General features: G+C 42.8%; 1 pseudogene; it reads right to left on the minus strand.

Annotated features, from left to right (window-relative positions):
• Positions 1-1,492: 1,492 nt before the first annotated feature.
• On the minus strand, positions 1,493-5,448 carry LOC121844547 (annotated as a pseudogene).
• Between the last annotated feature and the right edge of the window lie 4,495 nt (positions 5,449-9,943).

Consider the following 9,943-nt stretch of genomic DNA (forward strand, 5'->3'; position numbering starts at 1 on the left):
AAGACTGAGGAACAAAGGGAGAAGCGATGTCTCTATTGTAAATATGGTATCTTATGCATTCTAAATTACCGCCCATTTGGAAAAGGAAAATGCAATAAATATTTACTCTGAGCTGCGCTTCGGTAATTTGGTGGTAGATGGAAGGCCGTGTTGCCCAACCGAGTTCTATTGAACAATGTCTCTGCTGGTAAATTGGATACGTTGTAGTAATGTCGTTGTGTGGTAGACGGGATACTCTGTCTGTTCTTTCCTAAGCTCACTTTTGCAGCTGCTGTTGCTAACTCAACGGCTAGGAGGTATCACTTCTGTAGTGAATAAGAGTTCATACCATTCGCAACCAAATCTCACGCTCAGGTTGGCTTCGTTCTGTAGTTATTATCTGAACCATTCTGACATCGGTTCGTCATCCTAATGTACCCGGAACAGTTATTATCTGAACCATTCTGACATCGGACCGTCATCCTAATGTACCCGGAACAGTTATTATCTGAACCATTCTGACATCGGATCTTCATCCTAATGTACCCGGAACAGCTATTATCTGAACCATGCTGACATCGGACCGGCATCCTAATGTACCCGGCACAGCTATTATCTGAACCATTCTGACATCGGATCGTCATCCTAATGTACCCGGAACAGCTATTATCTGAACCATTCTGACATCGGATCGTCATCCTAATGTACCCGAACAGTTATTATCTGAACCATTCTGACATCGGACCGTCCTCCGAATGTACCCAGAACAGTTATTATCTGAACCCTTCTGACATCGGATCTTCATCCTAATGTACCCAGAACAGTTATTATCTGAACCCTTCTGACATCGGATCTTCATCCTAATGTACCCAGAACAGGAGGTTACATTTTCGTCAAGACTTTATATAGTGGAGGGAGAAGGGTGTGTTTTCATAGTTTACAGCCCATGTCTCTTCACAGGGGCGGGTCACTGATTGAGCAGAGCCCTAACCTTATGAAAACCCAAAACCCAAATGAAGCTAAAATTACATTTAATCTTTTCACCAATAATGTTATATTCAAACATTTAAATTGAACAACAATTCCATGTGAATCCGATAACTACAGTGCTCAGACTAGAGTTTATGTCATCCTATCATTGATGAGAATATCTCAGATGACAACCGAACTGACATCATATTCATTAAGTACCCACGCATATGTTCAACTGGTCGGATTACCAGAATATGGTTCATTTGCTCCCACCTTCTGATGTTCCCAGAAACTCTATGTTAACCAAGGGTTTTTTAAATGTTACATCAGTAGGGTAGAGAGAGGAAAAGGGGGGGGAAGAGGTATTTGTGACAGTCATAAACCTATCCCCAGGCCAACGTCATGACAACAGGAATACTGACCTCAGAGTCTCCAGTTTACAGTGGGGATTCCCCAGTCCAGCAGAGAGCAGCTTCACTCCTGAATCCTTCAGGTCATTGTTACTCAGATCCAGCTCTCTCAGGTGTGAGGGGTTTGACCTCAGAGCAGAGGCCAGAGAAGCACAGCCTTTGTCCGTGACTCCACAGCCTGACAGCCTGACAAAGAGATCATCATGATTTCACAAACACACTGTTCATTTAACACCAGGATTGTAGAAGGACAATTGCAGATGCATTTGGTTCATTCTCTCAAACAACATATATAGTAGATTCATCTTCTGTCTCCTAGAATTTTATGGTTATTTTATTATACTAATGTGAACAGCAATGTACTGATTCAATATGTTATTCAACAATATACATATTTTTCTCTAAACTGAATATTTCATCCTGCTGATTAGTTCTTAAATATCATTGTATTTACTCACAGAGCAGCTCTGGAGGCGTTGACCACTGGCAGCAGCCTCAGAAGACCTTCCTCTGATCTGGAGTATTTCTTCAGATCAAACACATCCAGCTCCTTTTCTGAAGACAGCAACACAAAGACCAGAGCTGACCACTGTGAAGGTGAGAGTTTGGCTTCTGAGAGACTTCCTGAGCTCAGGTAGCTTTGGATCTCCTCCACTAAAGAATGGTCATTCAGTTCATTCAGACAGTGGAACAGATTGATGCACCTCTCTGGAGAGGGATTCTCCCTGATCTTCTTCTTGATGTACTTGACTGTTTCTTCATGGCTCTGTGAGCTGCTTCTTGTCTTTATCAGTAGACCTCGTAAGTGCTTCTGATTGGACTCCAGTGAGAGGCCCAGAAGGAAACGGAGGAAAAGGTCCAGGTTTCCTGTCTCACTTTGTAAGGCTTCATCCACAGCACTCTTGTAGACGGTGACTTTAATTTTCTGTCTGATCCTCACATAAAAGTTCCTGGACGCTGATTGAGGTTCGGCCATTAGATTCTCATTGTTGTTGATGAATGAAAGGAACACATATACAGCAGCCAGAAACTCCTGAATGCTCAGATGCACGAAGCAGTACACCTTGTCCTGGTACAGCCCACATTCCTCTTTAAAGAGCTGTGTGCACAATCCTGAGTACACTGAGGCTTCGTTGACATCAATGCCAGCCTCCTTCAGGTCTTCTTCATAGAAAATCAGATTGCCATTCACAAGCTGTTGAAATGCCAGTTTTCCCAGTGACAGAATGCTCTCTTTATTCCAGTGTGGACCTGTCTCTTCTTTCCCAAGATACTTTTCGTTCTTCTTTATAGTATGAAACACCACAAGGTGCGTGTACATCTCAGTCAGAGTCTTGGGCATCTCTTCTCTCTTATGTTTCAGCATGTGTTCAAGGACTGTTGCAGAAATCCAACAGAAGACTGGAATGTGGCACATGATGTGGAGGCTCCTTGATGTCTTTATGTGTGAGATGATTCTGCTGGCCAGGTCCTCATCACTGAATCTCTTCCTGAAGTACTCCTCCTTCTGTGGGTCATTGAACCCTCGTACCTCTGTCACCTGGTCAACACACTCTGAAGGGATCTGATTGGCTGCTGCAGGTCGGGTAGTTATCCAGAGGAGGCAGCAGGGAAGCAGGTTTCCCTTGATGAGATTTGTCAGCAGAACATCCACTGAGGTTGACTTTGTGACGTCACAACAGATCTTGTTCTTCTGGAAGTCTAGGGGCAGTCGGCACTCATCCAGACCATCAAAGATGAACAGAACTTTGTACTTGTTGTAGTTGGAGATTCTTGATTCTTTGGTTTCCATTGAGAAGTGGTTGAGAAGTTCAATCAAAGTGTGTTTTTTCTCTTTCATCAAATTCAGCTCCCGAAAAGGGAATGAAAAAACAAATTGGACATCCTGATTTGCTTTTCCTTCAGCCCAGTCCAGAATGAACTTCTGCACAGAGACTGTTTTTCCAATGCCAGCGACTCCCTTTGTCAGCACAGTTCTGATAAGTTTGTCTTGTCCAGTTAAGGGTTTGAAGATGTCGTTACATTTGATTGCAGTCTCTGGTCTTGCTTGTTTCCTGGTTGTTGTCTCAATCTGTCTCAGCTCATGTTCATTATTGACCTCCTGTTCCACCCTCTGTGATGTAGAGCTCTGTGTAGATCTTATTGAGAAGTGTTGGGTTTCCTTGTTTAGCGATCCCCTCAAATACACATTGAAATTTCTCCTTTAGATGAGATTTGAGTTCACGTTGGCAAATCACAGCAAGCTCATCTGAATGAAGAAATAACACAGAGGATATTAATATTACATCTGATTGAATGCCTACAGTATTGTTAGACTGTGCTATAATGTTTAAATTGTAATAATGTATTCTCTTACTGTAACTGTCTGTATAAATGTGTAAATGTTTTCATTATACATTACACACTGGTGTGACTGATTTATATCATTATTGATGGTATTATTAATTCTCTTTTGTCTAAATTAATCACCACAACACATCCCTGCTGGTACTGTACTTGATGAGGTCACTAGGTGTTGTGTTAATTCTGGTACAATATAAGTGTTTACACGGCTACTTTAGCTGTACTTTAGCTACAGCTTTTAAATGTTTGTTATAAAACAGCATTCATCATGAGGCAGACAGCTCTTACTTTTCTCCAGTGTGTCAGCAAGCTCCTTCTGGTTCATTTTCCTCAGGACGTGCAGTGTGATCTTCAGAGCCCCTCTCTGGCACTGCTCTCATGCTTCTCATCTTCAGCATCCACCACTTATCCTGCTTCTGACTCTCAAAGCCTTGTGGGAGTTCTGGACTAAGAATCCTCTTGAACATCTTCAGCTCGTTCTTCACAAATGTCATAATATTCTCTTCAAGCAACTGAAATAAATAAAGTAAATAATTTAAGCAAGAGAATAAATGCTTTCTAATGAACACATTAATGAATGATTGACAGATCAACTTTACTGGAGGTAAACAAAAACAAATGTACATAACAGGACCACATACACTGAATATAGAGGCCAGGTCTGTTTGATGACTCTGGGAAGACTGACCACTGAGAATCTCTGACTCTGTTGTCTCCTGTTCGGTTCTGTGGACAAAACATCCAAGGAGTGCACACACACACAGGGAGGGAATGTTGTGTTTGTTTAATATTGTTTCAGGACTTTGAAAATGGAAAAAAGGATTAGCCTATGGATTATTAAAACAACAAAAAGAAATTGAAAAATGGGAAGGAAGAAATAACTAGAGGCAGTGTTGTTTAACACCATGACCCATGACCTCTTACCTTTGTCCAGTAGAAACGTCTCCCTCTCTAAACATTATAGGTATACCCATAGACCGGTCACTCTTCATGGACAGACTGCTGGGCACAGGGGAGGCTGGTCTCTCCTGCTTGATTGGACTTCAACACAACAGAGACAAACATTCCATCTCTCATCTACTCTGAGCTCAGATGGGGAATCATAAGAAGAGTTTCATTCCAAAACGCTATATATCCACTTTCAGAAATGTTGGTACATTGGCTTTGATAGTTTAAAGGACTCTGAACAACAGTGTCCCGACGAGAGAGCACATGTTCTATTCCAGGTGAAATTGTGCATCATTAGCTCATTGTCATGGATTTATCCAAATAAATGTCACTAGAAAACAGCTAAAACAAATGGAACTGCAGCTACTTTGCTGCTATTCTGGATGCACTCTTTGACGTGACCGTAAGTTATCTGTAGTTGTCTAGCTAGCAAGGGATAAGAACGTCACCACCCAGTTTGGCAATGGATCATTTAGAACAAACGACTGGCTCTCATCCATAGATACAGAACAAAAAGACTTAACGACTGGGTCGCGTCTCTGACAACCGAACCGATAGAAAGTAACCATGAGCAATCATTTCTTATGAAAACAAATGTGATTGGGATACAGCATTTTGGAAATAAACTCTTCATATGAACAAACTTGTCATCTCACCTTTTAGCTGTGGTGTCATGTTCCCCAGAGAGTCTCATTTTGGAGGCAGGGTCCCCCTCCTCTCTCTCCCCAGAGAGTCTCATTTTGGAGGCAGGGTCCCCCCCTCCTCTCCAGAGAGACTCATTTTAGACCTCTGACAACTAAACAGAGATCCAGCATGTTGGTTGTGGTTAATGCAGTGACAACTAATTCTTGAATGTCAATTGCTCATAATAATTCATTATTTCTCAGAAATAAAAACATTTACTAACAGACACATCGAAACAGTCAGATGATTTAATGAATTCACATGATTATGTAGTTGTGACATCTCTTCTCCATGGTAACTGTCAATAATACTAATAATAATAAGTCACTGTTTGTTAAGGTAGTTTTAGACAGTGCAGCAACACAAGGCCATGTCTCACACTTATTTGTATTCACTAAAAGTAGGCTATTATCTATCAATCTGTTATTTTCTAAACAAATCTGAAAATGTAGACTGAAGGGCTAAAATGGGAATGATTGATCTGAGGGGGAAATAATTTATACATTCAGAAAGCAACAACTAAGATAATTTATGTTATGTAATGTAGGCTAGGTTATAATGTACAGTTACATACACCTTAGCCAAATACATTTAAACTCCATTTTCCAAATTGCTGACATTTAATCCTAGTAAAAATGCCCTGTCTTAGGTCAGTTAGGATCACCACTTTATTTTAAGAATGTGAAATGTCAGAATAATAGTAATAGGGAATGATTTATTTCAGCTTTTATTTCTTTCATCACATTCCCAGTGGGTCATAAGTTTACATACACTCGATTAGTATTCGGGTAGCATTGCTTTAAATTGGTTAATTTGGGTCAAACGTTTCGGGTAGTCTTCCACAAGCTTACCACAATAAATTGGGTGAATTTTGGCCCATTCCGCCTGATAGAGCTGGTGTAACTGAATCAGGTTTGTATGGCCTCCTTGCTCGCACACACTTTTTCAGTTCTGCCCACACATTTTCTATAGGATTGAGGTCAGGGCTTTGTGATGGCCACTCCAATATCTTGACTTTGTTGTCCTTAAGCTATTTTGCTACAACTTTGGAAGTATGCTTGGGGTCATTGTCCATTTGGAAGACCCATTTGCGACCAAGCTTTAACTTCCTGACTGATGTCTTGAGATGTTGCTTCAATATATCCACATATTTTTCCATCCTCATGATGCCATCTATTTTGTGAAGTGCACCAGTCCCTCCTGCAGCAAAGCATCCCCACAACATGATGCTGCCACCCCCGTGCTTCATGGTTTGGATGGTGTTCTTTGGCTTGCAAGCCGCCCCCTTTTTCCTCCAAACATAACGATGGTCATTATGGCCAAACAGTTCTATTTTTGTGTCATCAGTCCAGAGGACATTTCTCCAAAAAGTACGATCTTTGTCCCCATGTGCAGTTGCAAACTGTAGACTGGCTTTTTAATGGCGGTTTTGGAGCAGTAGCTTCTTCCTTGCTGAGCAGCCTTTCAGGTTATGTCAATATATTACTCATTTTACTGTGAATATAGATACTTGTACTTGTTTCCTCCAGCATCTTCACAAGGTCCTTTGCTGTTGTTCTGGGATTGATTTGCACTTTTCGCAAAATAGTACGTTAATCAATAGGAATGCGTCTCCTTCCTGAGTGGAATGGCGGCTGCATGGTCCCAGGGTGTTTATTTTGGAGTACTATTATTTGTACAGATGAACGTGGTACCTTCAGGCGTTTGGAAATTTCTCCCAAGGATGAACCAGACTTGAGGCGGTCTACAAATTTTTTTCTGAGGTTTTGGCTGATTTCTTTTGATTTTCCCATGATGTCAAGCAAAGAGGCACTGAGTTTGAAGGTAGTCCTTGAAATACATCCACTTACAAGCGCCTAACAAACAATGCAGTTTTAAGAAAATAAAAAAAGTAAGAGGTAAGAAAAACAAATTATTAAAGAGCAGGAGTAAATAACAATAGTGGGGCTATTTACAGGGGCTACCAGTTCAGAGTCAATGTGGAGGCTATATACAGGGGGTACCGGTTCAGAGTCAATGTGGAGACTATATACAGGGGGTACCGGTTCAGAGTCAATGTGGAGACTATATACAGGGGCTACCAGTTCAGAGTCAATGTGGAGGCTATATACAGGGGGTACCGGTTCAGAGTCAATGTGGAGGCTATATACAGGGGGTACCGGTTCAGAGTCAATGTGGAGGCTATATACAGGGGGTACCGGTTCAGAGTCAATGTGTGGTGGCACCGGTGTCTAGGTAATTGAGGTAATTATGTACATGCAGGTAGGGTTATTAAAGTGGCTATGCATAGATTTTAACAGGGACTTGTAGCAGCGTATTGGGGGGGGTGAAAATAGTCTGGGTAGCCATTTGATTAGCTGTTCAGGAGACTTATGGCTTGGGGCTAGAAGCTGTTTAGAAGCCTTTTGGACCTTAACTTGGCGCTCCGGTACTGCTTGCCGTGCGGAAGCAGAGAGAACAGTCTATGACTAGGGTGGCTGGAGTCTTTGACAATTTTTAGGGCCTCCTTCTGACACTTCATGGTATAGAGGTCCTGATGTAAAACCTTTTGAGGATCTGAGGACCCATGCCAAATCTTTTCAGTGTCCTGAGGAGGAATAGGTTTTTAGCCTAGACCTGGCTAAATACGACTGTCTTGTTGTTCTTGGACCATGTTAGTTTGTTGGTGATGTGGACACCAAGGAACTTGAAGCTCTCAACCTGCTCCACTACAGCCCTGTCGATGAGAATGGGGGCGTGCTCGGCCCTCCTTTTCCTGTAGTCCACAATCATCTCCTTTGTCTTGATCACGTTGAGGGAGAGGTTGTTGTCCTTGCACCACACGGCCAGGTCTCTGACCTCCTCCCTATAGGCTGTCTCATCATTGTCGGTGATCAGGTCTACCACTGTTGTGTCATCAGCTGTGTTATTTGCCTCGAAGCGAGCATAGAAGTTATCTGGTTGGCTCGTGTCACTGGGCAGCTCTCGGCTGTGCTTCCCTTTGTAGTCTGTAATAGTTTGAAAGCCCTGCCACATCCGACGAGCAGGACGATTTGATCTTAGTCCTGATCTTAGTCCTGTATTGACGCTTTGCCTGTTTGCCTGTTTGATTGTTCATCGGATATCCCTCATAACGGGATTTCTTATAAGTCTCCGGGTTACAGTACCGCTCCTTGAAAGTGGCAGCTCTACCCTTTAGCCCAACAATGCTGAGTTATCCTGCAACAGTTAGATTAAATTAAGATCATATATCTGTACAGAGCTTGTTATTATCTAAACCAGGGCAATTGGAGTTTTTGGCAGTGACTTTGCATCTGTTAGCTGCTGTAAACCTATGTGATTGGATGTTATAGACGCCCATCTAAACAGTTACTTTCCCTGTGCTGTGGCCCTCTCCAACCAGCCATCTGGCCCATAGAGACTAAAGGACTGTGCTGTGGCCCTCTCCAACCAGCCATCTGGCCCATAGAGACTAAAGGACTGTGCTGTGGCCCTCTCCAACCAGCCATCTGGCCAATAGAGACTAAAGGACTGTGCTGTGGCCCTCTCCAACCAGCCATCTGGCCCATAGAGACTAAAGGACTGTGCTGTGGCCCTCTCCAACAAGCCATCTGGCCCATAGAGACTAAAGGACTGTGCTGTTGCCCTCTCCAACCAGCCATCTGGCCCATAGAGACTAAAGGACTGTGCTGTGGCCCTCTCCAACCAGCCATCTGGCCCATAGAGACTAAAGGACTGTGCTGTGGCCCTCTCCAACCAGCCAGCCATCCAACCAGCCATCTGGCCCATAGAGACTAAAGGACTGTGCTGTGGCCCTCTCCAACCAGCCATCTGGCCCATAGAGACTAAAGGACTGTGCTGTGGCCCTCTCCAACCAGCCATCTGGCCCATAGAGACTAAAGGACTGTGCTGTGGCCCTCACCAACCAGCCATCTGGCCCATAGAGACTAAAGGACTGTGCTGTGGCCCTCTCCAACCAGCCATCTGGCCCATAGAGACTAAAGGACTATGCACTCTATGCTGCACAGCACATCAAGTCATCTCTGAACTGCACACTAAAGAATTGCACTACACTGCATTTGCACTCTTTTTTATCTCTAAAGGACTGTGCTGTGGCCCTCTCCAACCAGCCATCTAGGTACATTTATGTAAATCAACTGTTTACCCACTGTACTGTATTTAAGTGATAATGCCCGAAAAGCCGTTGATTGGAAGATATATTGACACGGGTTTTGTAAGGCAAACTGTGCCAAAATATCCTCCAAACACCGGTTTCGAGGGCATTATCACTTTTGTTAAACGGGTTACCAACATACTTAAATAATGATTGACACCTTTTCAATTCAAAACTTTATTGATGAATTTGTTCATACTATTTCATCCTTCCACAAGATATAGTTCTGACACAAATCTAGTGTTCATCCCCAAGCAGGCTGGTCGTTTGTTTTATCGGTTCGGTTGCCAGACAAGGACCCAGTTAAGTCTTAAGTCATCTTCATTCTGTATCTATGGATGAGACCCAGTCGTTAAGTCTTTCATTCTGTATCTATGGATGAGACCCAGTCGTTAAGTCTTTCATTCTGTATCTATGGATGAGACCCAGTCGTTAAGTCTTTCATTCTGTATCT

The sequence above is a fragment of the Oncorhynchus tshawytscha genome, unplaced genomic scaffold (genome assembly GCF_018296145.1).
Source record: "Oncorhynchus tshawytscha isolate Ot180627B unplaced genomic scaffold, Otsh_v2.0 Un_contig_13034_pilon_pilon, whole genome shotgun sequence".
Taxonomy (NCBI): domain Eukaryota; kingdom Metazoa; phylum Chordata; class Actinopteri; order Salmoniformes; family Salmonidae; genus Oncorhynchus; species Oncorhynchus tshawytscha.